This window comes from Trachypithecus francoisi, unplaced genomic scaffold (genome assembly GCF_009764315.1).
Source record: "Trachypithecus francoisi isolate TF-2019V2 unplaced genomic scaffold, Tfra_2.0 Lachesis_group1, whole genome shotgun sequence".
In the NCBI taxonomy this organism is placed as follows: domain Eukaryota; kingdom Metazoa; phylum Chordata; class Mammalia; order Primates; family Cercopithecidae; genus Trachypithecus; species Trachypithecus francoisi.
Window position 1 is genome coordinate 12610192 of NW_022681454.1, and position 17804 is coordinate 12627995.

At 41.3% G+C, this 17804-nt stretch overlaps 1 long non-coding RNA gene across 1 annotated transcript; it reads left to right on the forward strand.

Moving 5' to 3' along the window:
* The first annotated feature begins 4 nt into the window (after window positions 1-4).
* LOC117085154 lies at window positions 5-16905 on the forward strand. The gene is made up of 3 exons (XR_004437820.1): window positions 5-451; window positions 8433-8537; window positions 15195-16905. It is a non-coding gene; the product is annotated as an uncharacterized LOC117085154 (long non-coding RNA).
* The last annotated feature ends 899 nt before the right edge of the window (window positions 16906-17804 follow it).

A 17804-nucleotide genomic window follows, 5' to 3' on the forward strand; every position in this document is an offset into this window, starting at 1 on the left:
GGGAAAGGAGGAAAAGACGGTGACAACATTGACGAAAGTCCGGCGACGGAGGCCGCGAGGAACCAGTTTCGGCCGTCGCCGGGCGCGAGCGCCCTCGCGAGGCCGAGGTGCACCGGAAGTGGCGGCGACTGTGGCGACGGAGACGAGAAGGCTGTGCTGGCCGCGAGTTGTGGGGTTTGGGTCACCGGCTGGGGTCTGGAGTCCCCGGAGGTTAGGGCTTCGACCCGCGCGACACCTGGGGCCTTAGGTCTGAGCGGGAGCAGTGAGGTTCTGGCCCCGCTTCATCCGCGACGGCATTTTAGGCCTGCCTCTCTTGCTCCTGTTTCCTGGAGCAGTGCATGGAGATCCATAGACATGTATAATTCGAACCCTACGTGAATCTGCTCATTCTAAACTCGCCCAACCCTCGTCGTTCTTAGCCTGTGAACCTGCACTATTCTTGTCCCAGCAGGTAGCTCCACGATCCTTCTCTCTTCTGCTTGCACATCCCGTTTTCCCTTGGGAGTCTCTTGTTTCTGGCAGTGTGCCTGTGGATTAGACCGGATCCCTCCAGCCCCTTCTTCCTGGGTGTGAAGACAAACCGACAGGCTTTTGGTTTTAGGCTTTTTGCTATTGATTACTATGATTATAGCCGTTAAAACATCCATAGCACATATTACGTAGCAAGCGTGGCGTTAAGTGCTTTTACACATAGTAACTCATTTAATCTTTGGACAAACAATAAGAGCTCCGATTACTATCCCCAATTTGCAAATCAGGGAACCAAGACCCAGATAAATGAAGTATGTTGAGTAAGGTTACACAGCTAGCAAATCACGTGCTTTAGGACTACATCATCCTTAAAATTATTAGTAGTACCTGGTCAAAGCAACATAAATATTAGAAAATTTCATAATTATTAAATAGTATATGTAATTTTATTGAAAAATGCATATTGTTGCTTTTTAGAGTTCCTACGTCTGTGGCTGAATATGTCTTAGTAGTAGGAGAAAAAGGGTTGAACATCAATTCTATTGCTATTTGTAATTTTTATAGCTGTGTGCCCTGAGAAACCTGCTAATATAAACAAGTACTGTGCCTAAGAATGGAAGAGTTTTGTTGTAGCAATATCATTCAATTCTTGACCTCAAAAAGTTGGTTGACATCAAAAAATATGAGCTGACTTCAATTAGGCCCTCTTTCCATTTTATCAGAAGCAAAGAGCTGAAAACCACCTGACTTGCCAAAGGATTTGTTTACTTAATACTTATTTTTTCACTTTTTCAGATTCTGGGAAATATACCAGATAGGTTTTACCAAGATACCAAATGACTATGAATTAGACCTGATTTTTTCAATGAGATGAACCTTTCACCCGATTTACTGAAAGTTTAGAGAATATCTAAACATTGTTCATTTTCATAAATAGTTTTGGATAAGATTTATTTTTGTTATCAGGTGGTTAAATTATGTTTTTGTCAAAATTTGCAACTGCAGATTTAGCTCATTCAAGTTCAAAATCTTTGTCACTGGGCACAGTGTCTCACGCCTGTAATCCTAGCCCTTTGGGAGGCTGAGGCAGGAGGATTGCTTGAGTCCAGAGTTCAAGACCAGCCTGGGCGACATGGCAAGACCCCACCTCTACAAAAAAAAAAAAAGAAATTAGGCGGTGTAGTGCCGGGCATCTGTAGTCCTGACTACTTGGGAGGATTAGGTGGGAGGATCACCTGAGCCCAGGAAGTCGAGTCTGCAGTGAGCTATGATGGGGCCACTGCACTCCAGGTTGAGCGACAGAGTGAGACCCTTCTCAAAAACAAGAAGAAAAAAAAAAAAAGATTTGCAAGTATGTTAAATGTTTACCTTATAACCTAATAAACAGCCCATTTTCATTGTCAAACTAGACACATCAGATTTACTTTAAATCAGAAACAGTTTGACTTCATTGTTTCAATTCAAAGTATCCTGTGTGTTTTGAGGCGTTTGATGAAGATAGCAGAGAGGAAAAAATCATGGAATGAATCTTAAAAGATTAATTACTATATGCAGTCAAGGCTGGGCATGGCAGCAAACCCCTGTAATCCTAGAGTTTTGTGAGACTGGGGCAGGTGGGTCACTTGAAGCCAGGAGTTCAAGACCAGTAACAAAACAAAACAAAAAGTAACCAGGTGTGATGGTGCAGACCTGTAGTTCTAGCTACTCAAGAAGCTGAGGTGGGAGGATTGCTTGAGCCCAGGAGGTTAAGATGCAGTAAGCTATGGCAGTGCCACTGCACTCCACCCTTGCTAACAGAGTGACACCCTGTCTCCAAAAAAAAAAAAAAAGGAAAAAGCCGTCAAGATTACAGGATTAAAATAGCGTAAAATATACATGTTTTATTCATTTTAAAAATTAGTCATGAAAAGGTGAGACTATAACAATTACCAACAATACAACATATGTTGCTAAATTATAAGTTTATAAGTTATTAAGTGTGTAGTATGATAAAAGGCACGGTATTTCTTTGGTATATTTGGATGTGTTAATCAAATTTATTTAGCTTTTTGGCGATTACTAGTAGAAATCATCCGTTAAAGTTCTGAAAAACTTTACAAACTTAGTTAGGCATAATGTCCAAGTTTAAAAAAATTAATGAGACAATAAGGTATTTACTGCTAAAAATGAATTGGGTCAGTGACTAATAAATGATTTGTGAACAGCATATAGAAAATACTAAATATTTTCTGCAATGCAATAAGATGAGATCTTTATAAAAGTTCACAATCCATTTTCTCAAATGTGCCCTAATTGCCTTATTGAATAACACACACTGAATCTAAAAGATACATCATTTGTATCTCTGAGTTCAGGTTACACTGGGTAGACACATTATACTGGTTACAGTGTAACTTGAACAATTTTGTAGCCTTGAAAAACATTCTAGATACATTGAAAAGAATCTGGGTCACTGATCTGTACTGCCTTGGCTGTTCAAAGGTGATTTTCTTTTCATATGAATACAGGTCTTAGGGAGGAGTATTTTAAATACTCGAAAAACAACAACAAAAAGCATACATTTAATTTTTTTAAAAGACTACTTTAAGCAGTCAGCATTTCCTACCAATGATGTCTTTGCTGTGTTTCCTCCTGATTGTCTCTCTAGAAAAGAGTATATAATTTCTTTTTCTTTTTTTTTTTTGGTAAATCATTTTATTTCTTCCATGATGATTTAGAAGTACAAATCATGATTTAGAAGTACTATATTTAAACCAGTACAAATATTTCATAAATAGTATCTGGCCATTTTCTAAACAATTGAGTAATTTGTTGCACAATAAGCTACCTCACATCTTTCAGCAAGAAATATGTTAAATTTGAATAGTAAAGACATTACATAATGAATTAGGACACAATTAAAATTTGCTTTAAATATTTCTTTAAGGTAGAGGACACCACACTTCTACTCAATGAAGAGAAACTTTTTTTTTTTCTGTGACGGAGTCTCGCTCTGCACCTAGGCTGGAGTGCAGTGGTGTCATCTCGGCTCACTGCAAGCTCTGCCTCCTAGGTTCACACCATTCTGCCTTGGCCTCCTGATTGCTCCATGCCGCCACCATGCCCAGTTAATTTTTTTTTTTTTTTTTTTGTATTTTTAGTAGAGATGGGGTTTCACTGTGTTAGCCAGGATGGTCTCGATCTCCTGACCTCGTGATCTGCCGGCCTGGGCCTCCCAAAGTGTTGGGATTACAGGTGTGAGCCACCCCGCCCAGCCGAAGAGAAACATTTTTACAGTCCAGAGGTCTTTTATTTTTTTAATACTTATTTTGCCATGAATCCATAGGGAATAGATTCCAGCAGCTCAGGCTCCTTCCTGTTGGTTCTCACAAACTGTGCTTCCCTGGGTGGAGCAGGCTGGCACTTCAGTTGAACCCAGGTACCTTTCTCTTTGGCTTCTTTTTCTGGTCATTTTCCTTCACACGTTTTAAGAAGCTATTTTGGTTCTTAGAGAGCTTAATGTGCTCCATACGCACATTAATTCTCTTGGCAAGAATCAGGCCCTTGTTTGTATACAACAATGCCAACAACATGCTGGGTAACATTGTAGACTCTTCTAGTTTTGCCATGGTAACACTTGTGGGGCATTCCTTTTTGAACAGTACCCATTCTCTTGATGTCTACAATATCACTTTTTTTTTTTTTTTTTTTTTGAGACAGGAGACAGAATCTCGCTCTGTCCTCCAGGCCATAGTGCCGTGGCGTGATCTCCACTCACTGCAACCTCCGCCTCCTGGGTTCAAGCAATTCTCCTGCCTCAGCCTCCTGAGTAGCTGGGACTACAGGTGCACGCTGCCATGCCCGGCTAATTTTTTTTTTATTATTAGTAGAGATGGGGTTTCACTGTATTGTCTATGCTGGTTTTGAACTCCTGAGCTCAGGCAATCCACCTACCTCAGCCTCCCAAAGGGCTGGAATTACAGGCGTGAGCCCCCGAGCCCGGCCTCACCTTTCTTCTGGATTGATACATACATGGAACAACTGCATGTTTTCTAAAAGGCCTAGAGGACATCTATTGGGTGCCTCTCCTCTTTCCCTTTGTGTTCGTCAATTTGGCAAATTACTGGAAGATGGCGGTTCCGGCTGAAAGGAAAAGAGTATATTAATTTCTAGCAGTAGTTAGGGCATAGAAGAGGTGAGATCTTCACAAAAGAAATTTCCATCCTTCTCCTGCTCTACTGTATGCCTGTCTGAATTCAGAACATTCCAACAGGGGTCAGATACTTTCTCCCTTAACAGGATTGACTCTCATTCTGTTCCCCAAGTCTGATGTCAAGGTGACAGACTTTACAGTTTGTGAATTAGGGAAGCAACAGTAGGTGATGATGGCCTGCATTACTGGTAGCCATGTGTATGGTTAGGCACCAGATTCCTGACAAATGATTGGCCCCTGGGATTTCTCCTTTGTACAGTCCAGCCTGTCCCCCACCCCTACCCAGTCCTCCAGACTGTTTCTGTGAGCTTGTCCAGTGAAAGTCAAACACTGATCTCCTAACCCCAGGGTTCCCATCTGATTATTCGGCAGAGTTGTTTCCTTATTTTCTTCCCCTTGTACCCCCATGGGATCCCGACTCTTTGGCATCTCCATTCCTGACTAGGCTTTTGATAATCAAAGGGAAATTAATATTTCCTAAATGACTGTTCATCAACCCAAAGCTTAGTAGAAACTTTGAAAGTTCATGTTTCAATGATAACAGAAAACACAGGAGGAGGGGGAGAGGACATATGTTAATATTATTTGTCTTTCCAATGCAAGCAGCATGGTCACACGTATTCTATTTTTGTTGCAGTATAATAGTGCCCTGTTATCCATGGGGGAGATGTTCCAAGACCCCTAGAGGATGCTTGAAACCATGGAGGACCAAACTCTATACCGTGGGCTGGGCGCAGTGGCTCATGCCTGTAATCCCAGCACTTTGGGAGGGTGAGGTGGGTGGATCACCTGAAAGCAGGAGTTCAAGACCAGCCTGGGCAACATGGTGAAACTCCATCTCTACTAAAAATACAAAATTAACTGTGTGTGGTGGCATGTGCCTGTAATCCCAGCTACTTGGGAGGCTACGGCAGGAGAATTGCTTGAACCTGAAAGGCAGAGGTTGCAGTGAGCCAAGATTGTGCCACTGCACTCCAGCCTGGGTGATAGAGTGAGACTCTGTCTCAAAAACAAAAACAACAACAACAAAACCCCCAAAACTCTATACTGTGTGTATTACGTTTTTTTCTGATCTGATAACCAAGATGGCTAGTAAGTGACTAACAGGCAGGTAACATATATAGAGTCCATATGCTGGACAAAGGGATGGCATGGGATGGTGCAAGATTTCAGCATGCTTGTCAGAATGGTGCAACACTTAAAATTTATTCATTGTTCCTGGAATTTTCCATTTAATATTTTCAGACCACGGTTGACCATGAGTAACTGAAACTGCAGAAAGCAAAACCTCAAATAAGGCAGGACTGCCATGACGGTGGGGCTGCAGAATGTTATACAATGTTAATGTGAAAAGCGGCTATTGATTTTTCCCTTGAAAGAATTGTTACTTGCCCTAGGGTCAGGGCATGGAGGTGGAGTGGTACAGGGGAATGGTAAGGCAGAGAGGGAGAAGGGTGATTCTGGGACATTTAGCAGAGAATGGAAACTTCAGCTCCCTGCCAGGCTGGGAGTGTTCTAGGGTAGGGTTGCTTTGGAAATGGTGGCTTTGTGAGAATGCATTACCTTGAGGAGCTGCAGAATTCAAGAGAGTGACCACATCCTAGTTGGTGGGAAAAAGGAAGATGTGTCTGGGGCAGCAAGACAGCAGTAATGTCAACTGAGATGAGGATTGGGATACATCAGCCCCTGGGATATTGGGGTAGGAACTTCAGAAGAGGAGGGAAATAGAGTGGTGAAGGGGGTTTGGTGAAGTTGGACCTATCAATCACATCAGTTATTAATACTTTATGGGATGGGAGAGTCCTCTGTAGGTAATCTGGAAGACTAATAGTGGTTCTCAAATTTTAGCCTGCACCAAAATCTCCTAGAGGACTTGTTAAAATAGAGTGCTAGGTGTGCCATCCTGAGTCCCTGATTTGATAGGTCTGGGACAGAGCCTGAGAGTTTCCATTGTTAACAAATGCATTTAAGAAATGCTGATAGAGCACTGTATGAGAAACACTGGACTAGACAAATCACAGCCCACAGGCCTAATCCAGTCTACCTATTTTTATAAACAAAGTTGTATTGAAACCATACTTTCTAGTTTGAACTTTTTTTTTTCATAAGATGATACTCCTTTTATGCAAGTTCCATTAATTTTTATACATTTCTTTGCTCATAAGGTTTAAACTCCTGGTAGTGATAGCAATCAGATTTATAGAAGTAAGATTTATTATGAAGTTAGGTAGCCTGTGTCTATTAATGCTACTGAATTGCTGGCTATTTTGAAAATTGAGATGTCAATATTACAGAAGACTTGAAATACAAGGTATCTTTTATATGCTTATAAAGATGGAAAGAAGCTTTGCATTTAGCATTTTCCACTTAGTCTTTGTGAAAATTGTTCTTATTTCAAAAATAGCCTTAATATGTGTGTGTGTGTGTGTGTGTGTGTGTATGTGTGTGTGTGTTTCCTGAATATTCTAGATGGTACATGGTATTCTGAAAACTGAAAGTCACACCTCCAGGAATAAAATTAGGAAAAGTAGAAACTGGAGGGACGTCTCTAGAAATGATGTAATATTATCTGAATACCTCAAATCTAATCCAGGTCAACTGGGTAGAAATTCTGGGAAGGATTTATTTAAATATAAATAAAAATTTGTATACCTAAATAAAGATTGTATTCTACATTTGAAGAAAGAGGGTTTTTTTTTTTTTTTTAGAGTAAAAGGTGGTTGGCATGCATCTATGAAAGGAAGGAATTCTTTTTTTTTTTTTTTTTTTTTTTTTGAGGCGGAGTCTCGCTCTGTCTCCCGGACTGGAGTGCAGTGGCCGGATCTCAGCTCACTGCAAGCTCCGCCTCCCGGGTTTACGCCATTCTCCTGCCTCAGCCTCCCGAGTAGCTGGGACTACAGGCGCCCGCCACCTCGCCCAGCTAGTTTTTGTATTTTTAGTAGAGACGGGGTTTCACCGTGTTAGCCAGGATGGTCTCGATCTCCTGACCTCGTGATCCGCCCGTCTCGGCCTCCCAAAGTGCTGGGATTACAGGCTTGAGCCACCGCGCCCGGCCTAAAAGGAAGGAATTCAAAGTGTCTAGAATCTGGAGAGCATGCATTTGCTATTGGGTGCCAGCCATTAAGATGATCTCATTCATTTCTCCTCTGATTCTGTGATTGTTAAGTAATTTTTGGATCATATTTGGCTTCACATTTGGATTTGCCTATAGGAAGAAAAGTGCTGATTAGTAAATAGAGGAAGCTGTCTACTTGGTAGTTACATCTCTCCCCATGAATGATTTTTATGCATAAAACCTTAAGAGCTTGGTGAATTTTTAAACCACGCAGGATTCAGATCTTTTTTTTTTTTTTGTACTGATAGTCACCTCTTACCTTACAAGACTGAAGGCTGGACCCTACACTATGGTCAACAAATTGAAGTGTTGCTCTGGGGGTCCAGTCAGGGTGACCAGCTGACCTATCTTAGGTAACATTTAATTTTATTGGCCATATTTTAAATTTAAGTTGTCATTATTACAACTTAAATTGTAGAGAACGAGCAGAATACTAGTAAACTAGGAAAAGGAAGTCTTTCTTGTAGAAAACTAGGAAAAGACAAAGAAGTCAATTGACAACAGGGAATAGGCTGGAGATGAGGACCTGACCCAAGCTGGACCAATTAGAACCCTTCCTTGGGATTTTTGAAGGCAATTGGTATCCCTCTCTTGGCTATATTGTAAGCAGATGTCGAGTAGGTAATAACCAGATCCTCTGTCTTGTTCATCAAGCCAATCTGCCAAGAAAAAAAGAAATCCACTAATCTACAGAGCGAAGCACAGATGAGGATGGACAACGAACACCCTGCCTGCAGTCCACATATTCCCGAGGACCAGGTATGCTTGTTTGTACCATCATTTGATTATGTGAAACAAATTCACAACTAATAAAAGTCCTATTTTTAATAGGAAATGTGCATTGTTACGGTAATGGAAGGAAACTAACACAGGTAGGGATTGTGAGGAATTGTGCAGTGTGGATAGGCATCTAGTGAATGTCAACATTTACCAGCATCATTTACCCCTTTGTAAGCAAACAGCATTGGCTTGACACACCAGTACTGGCGTGCATCAAAACATCAATAGAAGTCTGATACTCTTCAAGCTAGGTGAGTTGTTCCTTTCATATTGGTGCCTCAGTTGCTCTAGAGAGGTCATGGATTGGATGGGGACAAGTCTTTTAAAACAAGAACTGTCTTGCTAGAAAGATTTGATTCAAGAATGATTTCTATGGAGTTTAACCATATGCCTCAAAAGTTGGAATTAGGCTGTTCATTTTTTAAGATAATAAATAAATAGTAAAAGAAAAGAGAAGATATGCCTATTTCTTGAAAGAAAAGTGAATAAAAATACTCATCAGTGATTATTTTAAATAATGAATATTAAATTGACAATTGTACATTTTTGTATTTAAGTGAAGTGATTGTGGTTAAATGAATCCCTTTTCCTGTGATGAGAATAAGAGACTATGTGGGAGGCCGAGACGGGTGGATCACGAGGTCAGGAGATCGAGACCATCCTGGTCTACACAGTGAAACCCCGTCTCAACTAAAAAAAAAATACAAAAAACTAGCCGGGCGAGATGGCGGGCGCCTGTAGTCCCAGCTACTCGGGAGGCTGAGGCAGGAGAATGGCGTAAACCCGGGAGGCGGAGCTTGCAGTGAGCCGAGATCGCGCCACTGCACTCCAGCCTGAGCGACAGAGCGAGACTCCGTCTCAAAAAAAAAAAAAAAAAAAAAAGAAAGTTGAGATTCAAATAATCATTACAAAAAGACTGAGTGACAGCTATGATTCTTCTTGATTGAGCGTAATTTAAATTTCGACTATTTTAAGTTATTAGAAATGCACTTTGATGTGGCAAATATGTTGAACAAATTATAATGGTGGTTAAACAATTTTTCATTAAAGCATTTCAACAGAGAAGGGAGGAGGAGATGCATTTTGTTTATATATTAACATTTTCTATTAGGCAACTGTACAGGGATTCTTACCATCTTATTGGTGCCCATGTAGATGTGCTTAAGATAGGAAGCCCAGTGGGCATGGACCCCAGTCTCTGGGAGCCAATGTGCTAATTGTAAGCATAAAACATGCTTCTTATATACACAATACATATATAAAATACAACAGGAGTAGCTGGATAAGTAGAAATGAGGGCAAAGTGGTAGAAAATGATGTGCATTTATGTATTAAGTTGGTGCAAAAGTAAAAAAAGTGGTTTTTTGCCATTATTTTCAATGGAAAAAACAGCAATAACTTTAGTACCAACCTAATAGAAGGGTGGCTGAGATGGGCTAAGCTAACCAATGAAACACTCTGGAGAAAGTGGCCTTGAACCAGGAGATGACGGGCTGAAGACAGGAACAAGTCATAAGCAGCTTAATTTTCAAGATCAGTCATAAGAAAATATATATTCAGACATTCATAGGTATATTCAGTTTTCTTAATTTACAGAAAACACTAGATAGCTCTTTGATTAATGAATGGTAGAGGAAATAATTTAAATGAAATCTAGAGCAAAGCCAGACGTGTTTCAATTTCTTAGACTAAATGTGAAATGTATTAGTATAAAACAGGAAGGATGGATGAAGAAGTTTTTTTTTACAGGCATAAGGATGAAGAGGTGAAGCCTGGGGTCTTTGAATTTCAGCTTTGCTATTTTCCAGCTTATGACCATGAGCAAGTTGCTCAACCTCTCTGTGCCATTTTTCTTCTGAAATTGTAAAAATAACAGACCTTGCCATAGGGTTTTAGGTATGGTTGATTGAGATCACTCCTTCATTCACAAATATGTTTTGGGCTCCTATTATGTGCCAGGTGTTGTACTAGGAATGGGAGCAAAACAGACAAAACCCTTTCCCTAATGGTGCTTCCATTCTAGTGGAATTGCTAGTCAGAAAAGAAACGCACAAAGAAAATATCAGATAGAGTTAAGCACTCTGTAGAAGATTAAGTGGAGTGATATGATAAAGGGTGACTGGAAGCAACTTACAGGTTAGGGTAGGCCTTTCTCACCTCCGAACGTCACGTTGAAGTCAGCCGTGAGAAAATAAGGAGGGGCAGCCCTGGCAGGGAGAGTTCTAGCTGGTGCTGAGGTCCTGGGGCAGGAATCAGCTTGATGTATTTGAAGAACATAAATAAGGTCATTGCAGCTGAGGTTAATGGGCAAGAGGCAGAGTGGCAGCGAATGAAATTAGATCATGTAGGTTTTTGAAAAGAAGGATAAGGAAGTGTGTTTTGTACTAAGTGCAGTGCAAAGCCCCTCAAAAATTTTAAAGTGGGTAGTGGCATGACTTCATAGCAGATGTAAAGAGCTCATTTCCAGTCTTGGCACAAGATAAACACCCAAGTGTGTGTATGTTAGCTGTTGCCATTTCATTTAATCCTCACACCAGCCCTATGTGATGGTTACTATGAAAGGAAATTATCTCAAACCTGAGCTGGGGCAGAACTTTGTAGGCTAATATGATTTTCAGCCTCTTTGGAAAGGATCTAGCATTCCTGATAAAGCACTGGAGTATTTTATTGATAGTTGGGTTTTTTTTTTTTTTTTTTTTTTGAGATGAAGTCTTGTACTGGAGTGCAATGGCATGATCTTGGCTCACTACAACCTCCACCTCCCAGGTTCAAGTGATTCTCCTGCCTCAGTCTCCTAAGTAGCTGGGATTACAGGCACCTGCCACCACACCCAGCTAATTTTTTGTATTTTTAGTAGAGAAGGGGGTTCACCATGTTGGCTAGGCTGATCTTGAACTCCTGACCTCGCGATTCGCCCACCTTGGCCTCCCGAAGTGTTGGGATTACAGGTGTTAGCCACCGTACCTGGCCTTTCTGATAGATTTTAATGAAGTTTAGAGTCCTTCTGGGAAGCTAGATTGACACCACTCTGCTATTATATTTTAGATGTGTTCAGTAACCTTTAACCAGACATTTAAGGGCACAACACTCTTTAAGCCTTATGCTATCCTAATAATCTTTAAACCAGATATTCTTCTTTTCAAACTCTAGCTGAATAATATTTATTAAGTCATTTTTTTCCTCTCAAAAGTAAAATTTTGAACTAGTTTTTTTTTGAAATCTTTTCCCTTCCACCAAGCTTGAAATAAAATGTGTGTCAATGTTCCATTGAATTTATCTGAGAAACTGCTTTGACAGTATTATTAATATCACCATTTTACAGACAAGAAAACCATAGCCTGTGCATTTAAGCGCTCCATCGTACCTACACCCAGGAAGAGCAAATTAAGCCAGCGTTCTAGGAAGCAACAAAGCAAATCTGAACCCAAGAGGTCTCAGTCCCCAGTAAAAAAAGAATCACTCATTTCTTTTACTGGAATCCCATTATTATCTGTTTTATTTCATATTGATTTGTAAAGACTGGTAGGTCTTTGATTCATTGGGGCCCTCTTTTTGCCCCCAAGATATATGTGTGCAGTGTACTCTCACTCTGCTTTCTAACTTTGAAAAGTTCTAATTTGCTCTTTCAGTAATTGAACCCAATCTTGACTTGGGTGAAACTTTTCTCCAGTTTATCAAGAGCCATTTCATTGATTTTTATGGTCTAGAGTGTCACTTCCTTGGATCTTCAGCCCATCCAGGCTGGAGCTTTAATTCATTAGTGTATATGGCTTATGCCAATCAACTCAACCAGATTGTGTGGGTCTGCTGAGCTGAAGTAAATTACGCATTGGTTCTGGTGAGAAGAACCTTGAATGAGATCACTGAGGGATGCTAAAACAATCTGGATGCTTTTGGACTGGAGGATGGGGGATCCCTTTTCTAACTAACAAGCATTATATTCTTAGAATGAAATCAATTCCATGGTGTACTGGAGTCAGTTCAATCAACTCCTGTTACATTTTCAGGAAATTTGTGAAATAGTTCATGACAACTTTGTAGCTTTAAAATGGCCCTTGTGGCTGTATTTATGCCACAGAAGCTGGCAAATGCCACAACTCAGGGCTTTCTTTCCCCATAGAGTCTGTTTTTAAACACTTAGCGATGTTACCCAAACAAAACCAGGGTTCATTTTCCTGGCAAGCAATCAACAACTCTCCATAAGAACACAGGTTTTGATCCATAGGAGTTTTATTACTCATCACAAGTGAGGAGAGCGCTGGGAGCATTCTCTAAAGCAGTGTCTCTCTGAGGGAAAGTGACAGGAGAGTTTTATGGGGTGATGGAGGGGGAGAGAATGTGTCATCTCATGCAGGGAAGGGGTCCCAGTGGCGCAGATGCAGTGAGTCATCATGCCAGCACATAGGTCACCTGCTTTATAGCTCCTTCTGGGCGGGAGACATTAGCATGGTAATGAGGAAAGTTCACTTGGGTTCATCTATAAGTTGCTGGGGTCTGTCAGAAACTGATTTCAACTGACTAGGTGACTGCATTCCACACAGGGCTTGAAACAAACAGTCTGTAAGAGAGGGAGCTGTAAAGCAGGTGGTTTGGTAAAGCCCATTGAGCTCCTATAGACTCTGGAGACCTAGCAGTACACCACTGCAAGTGCCTTGCAGGTTCTCCCTGTTTTCTTCCTAGTTATAGGACAAGGAGAAGATAGGGAAAGAGGAGAAACTGCCAATGGGCTTTTGGCTGCTTGCCTGCATTTTTACTGCCATCAGAAACTGCCAGAAGTTCTGTAGTCAAATAGACCCCACACTCCTAGTAACAAATGAGGTTTGCTATCATTTTCCCCCCTAGGGTTGAATACCAGCTCCATAACTACTTACTTTGGGACTTTGGCTGATCAGTTTATTTACATCTCTAGGGCTCAGTTTCATTATCATTACAATGAGAATAATACCACCAACCTCATTGTGTATAGATGTATGTGCGTGTGGGCAGCAGGGTGGGGCATGTTGGGGATGGGATGGGGTGGTAAATGATATGGTTCCCATAAAGTCTTTGCTGAAGGCTTGGTACATTGGCTCTCCATAAATAATAGCTCTAATGATATTATTCAGTAAGTTCTCACACATGCTCAGAGGTAATAAAAGAAAAACTTCATCCGAATTAAATTTAAAGGAGTTTAATTGAGCAATGAATGACTTGTGAATTGGGCAGCCTTCCCAGCCAGAGTAGGCTCGGAGATTCCAGCACAGCCACGTGGTGGAGAAATATTTATGGACGGGAAAAGGAAAGTAATGCCTAGAAAACGGAAGTGAGGTGCAGAAAACAGAAGTGAGTTACAGAATTGGATTGGTTACAGCTTGGTGTTTGGTTTATTTGAACATGGTTTGAACAGTTATACATTTGCTTGACCAGAACTCGTGACTGGCGCAATCATAGGTTATGGTCTGTTTACACCTCCACTTGTTATAGTTCACGATGTACAGAGAAATCCTTAGGCTAAAATTAAAATATGTAAGGAGGCAGCTTTATGCTAAACTTGATTTAACTGAGGGCACTTGTAAACTACGATTTCATAAAGGCCTTTCTGGTAATGTCTGATGCCTCTAAACCAGCCTGACTTGTACCATTTTCCCCATGAGCGCGCTCTCTCCTTCTCAGTATCTCGCTCTTTCTCTGCCTGTGCCCTATGTGGGCTGGGAGCCCCAGTACAGGTGTGATTCCAGTACATTCCAAGTCTCACCAGGCACATATTTTTCCATTCCGTTCAGTGCCTGCCTTCCAGTGGTACCCCTAGTGTATTGAGCTTGACAACTTTTTCAGCTATAAATAAGTGGTGGTTGGGGCGAAGGGGTGGGTGTGAGAAGAGACTTATCTTGAAATATGTTGATTTAGGCTTGATGGCTTTTCATTGACTTGCAGAAGTAGTATTTTGTGTCTCTATGCAAGATTCCCCCTTTATTTACTGCAAGGATGTTTTTATGAGGTTAAGGAGAAAGCTGAGGTTGGAGAAGGTGTGCTTTTCTGTTCCCTTTTATCTGTCAATTTCTCTCCTCATTCTACAGAATCCCCAAGATACCATGTTAGAGTTAAATCAGTATATGATCAGCAATCAGACAGACCTGAATATGACATGTGATTCTGCTACTTATCAGCTGAATGACCTTGTGATGGTCATTTGAATTTCTAATCTTTAGCTTCCTGATCTACAAAATGCCTCTCTCTCTCTCTTTTTCTCTTTGTCTTTCTCTCTCTTTTTATCTGTCTTGGGCTAGCTCTGTACTTCACAACCTGGCTACACATTATATTTACTTGGGGAGCTTTTCAAAAATAGTTAATTCCTGGGCTCTGCTCCAAAAGACTGATTCAACTGGACTAGGTTTCAGCACAAATATCCATCTATTTTGGAAGCTCTCGGTGAAATACTATGTGTAGTGAATGTTAGGAACTGCTGAGCTTCTCTTATTAAGCCTCTCTGGACCCCGTCTGGCCGCCATGCTCATTACCTGGATGTCGCTGGACCACAACAGCTCATGTAAATACAACATACAAAACAATCCATTGCTAACAGTCACTTTGTAACTCCAACCCTCCGCCTGCTCAGATTGGCAGGCAGTGCAGTCATCTGTAAATTCTTGTCTTCAGGAGCCCTTTCATGGAATGTGCAAGAACCCCGTTGGTGCTCTGCAGATGAGAAAAATAGCTACTGAGATCCTTGTTCACTTGCTGAAGCTGGAAGGCCTCGTGGTCTGGAGAAATGCCAACTTTTGTAGTGGTTCATCTGAGAACAGTGGATGCTGGTCTTTCTCTGGGTAATCCTTGGGCAAGAATACTCTCTCCCCAGTTGGCCTGGGTTGCTAGGGAAGAGAGTATTCATCTGAGAAACTGCTTTGAGAGTATCATTAATATCATCATTTTACAGACAAGGAAACAGAACCTTAGAAATGGTAAGTTGATCAATGTCATAAGAGGTAACCTGACCTGACCATAAGACCTGACCTTAAGAGGTCAGGTTTTCCACTTCACCTAAGTGAAGCCAGGCTTCCCAAGGCACAGCTCAGCACCTGGGGAGCCACACTGCAATGAGTTACAGCACCATCCACTTACTGCCTAGAACCACCGTTTTGTTCCAAAAACATAGGTCTGGGTTACCCAGTCCACACTCCATCTTCCTGTTGGTGATTTTCTTTCATTTCTTCCCACCACCTGGCCCCAGGTGGGTACAGTCTTGTCCATCAGATGTGTTCTAATAAATAGTTAAATACCAAACCCTCTTCTTCCAGAAGCATCCTTGGTTCCTTCTACATATGTGTGTAGATTCATATATGTAAATAAAGTATGAAAAAGGATCTTTCATCAGTTTACTTATCAGCTTCTTCTAAACCCATGCTCTTTCCAAGCTGCATATCCAATTTAAAAAAGTCCCTATTCCAAAACCAGTGAGTAGGAATGAAATTACTTTACCCAGATGTAACTCAAAAGAATCACTGAGTGATTATTTCCAGAACAATGGGATGACTTCCTCCAAAGGTAAGTTCAAGTTTTCATCATGAACATATGAAACACCCAGGTTTTCTTAGTTTCAGCCAGTTTTAGGATTCAATCTCCGCTAGTCAAGTCATTATATGTAAATGCGGTTGATATGAATGTCCATCTCACAGGGTTGTTGAGAATAATACATGAGATAAGATGTAGATAGATCAATTTGTAATATTTTATTGCTGACACTGTTACTAATTAGTTAAGGTAATCAGCATCTCATTAGAATTGCCCCTTTGGGCAGTGAACATCCCTCTTCCTGTTCCTCCTGCGCCCTTCCTGTAGTCAGTGTGGTGGCCCTGACCTCTGGTCAGTACAATCCAGTGGATTCTAGATTCTCACCACATCACCACTAAGATTATGGTCATGTTAGCCAGGGTGATGGGGCCTCTGCATTGAAATGCAGGGCTGTGGGATCAGTGATACTTGCTGTCTTGCTGTCTCCTGCTTTGGTTGTGAGAGGAATTCAAGAAAGCAGCTCTTACTCAAGTAGACTTTGGGTTAGTTCCTGAGCTTTGGTTTTCCTCTGGATTGGCCTAAAGGTCTTCAGGGGTTGAGGAGAATACTGGAGAAGGTCTGTTATCATCCATGTTCTCCAACAGAGTAAAGCCAAAACATTAAATACTGGAGTTATTCGGTACTTGCCTTCCCTAAGGGAAGTGTGGTACTTACTGTGTCTTGATTCTCATGGAGCTCCTTGCCTCTGCCCTCTGTTAGTTAGGAATCTGGAAGGGAGGAGGGTTGTACTTAGCATTTCTAAATAGACAGTAGTTCTCCTGATTGAAAGGCTAAAACATTTCTACCCTGGAGTTTTACTGACCACTGATTTTTTTTTTTTTTTTTTTTTTTTTTGAGACAGGGCCTTACTCTGTCACCCAGTGCAGTGGTGGTGCCATCTTGGCTCACTGCAATCTCTGCTTCCTGGGCTCAAGCTATCCTCCTACCTTAGCCTCCTAAGTTGCTGGGACTACAGGCACGTGTCACCACACCCAGCTAATTTTTGTATTTTTCATAGAGACAGGTTTTTGCCAAGTTGCCCAGGCTGGACCATTGACATTTTAAGAAATGTATGCATGTCCCTAAAAGGGGAGGTCAGTTTGGGATCCTCGCTCATGGATGATGTGAGTTTGATTACCTAAGGGGACTGGTTTATCTCTCTCATGGGTGGTCACATAATATTCAGGAGGTGGTACTGACTAGGCTCAATGATTGACTGGGTGAAGCAGGAAGGAAGAGGGGAGCTATCCAGGTAGATAGGTTTTCTCTGGAGCAAGAGTTGGTTGACCTCAGCCAGCAGGTCAAATCTCGCCTGCTGTCAGCATTTACTAACTTTTTATTTTGAAATGATTTCAGACTCAACTGCCACCTGTGTTATAAATAAAGTTTTCTTGGAACATTACAGCTCTTACTTGTTTACATATTGTCTATGGCTGCTTTCATGCTACAGTGACAGAATTGAATAATTGCGATAAGAACTTATTTGTACTCTCTGGCTCTTTATGAAAAAAGTTTCCTGATTCCTGCTCTAGAGTCAAAGATGCTTCTCAATCAAAAATACTCCCCCAAATTGCTGTATGTTTCATAATCCCCCTCACTGTGACCCAAAGGCCACAAAACCCTTGTAGAATCAGAGAACACAGGGTTGGAAGGGGGTATTAGTGGTCATTCAGTGCAATTCCTCATATAAGGCCAGAATCGTCCATTGGTGCCCCTTCA